This window comes from Eurypyga helias, unplaced genomic scaffold, assembly GCF_000690775.1.
Source record: "Eurypyga helias isolate BGI_N326 unplaced genomic scaffold, ASM69077v1 scaffold21198, whole genome shotgun sequence".
Taxonomy (NCBI): Eukaryota; Metazoa; Chordata; class Aves; order Eurypygiformes; family Eurypygidae; genus Eurypyga; species Eurypyga helias.
In genome coordinates this window covers 1,567-1,867 of record NW_010265216.1, presented here as the reverse complement: position 1 = coordinate 1,867, position 301 = coordinate 1,567, and positions in this window count along the sequence as shown.

Sequence of the window (301 nt, the reverse complement as noted above, 5' to 3'; positions counted from 1 at the left end):
GAGAGGGACCATCAGCACCCCCTTCCCAAGGAAAACCCCAGACCCAAGCGCATGCCCTCCTTCGGAGAGAGGGAGAAGCCTTCCAGGGAGTCCCTGGGGCAGGCAGGCAGGAGCGGAGCACCCAACGGAGCAAAGGGGATGAAGGGCCCACCCTGAGGGCACCGAGGTGAGGCTCACAACAGCTGCCACCTCGCCATCACCACTACAGATGTCACCGCCGCAGATGTCACCGCTGCCACCTCGCCGTCACTGCTACAGATGTCACCACTGCCACCTCGCCGTCACCGCCACAGACGTCACC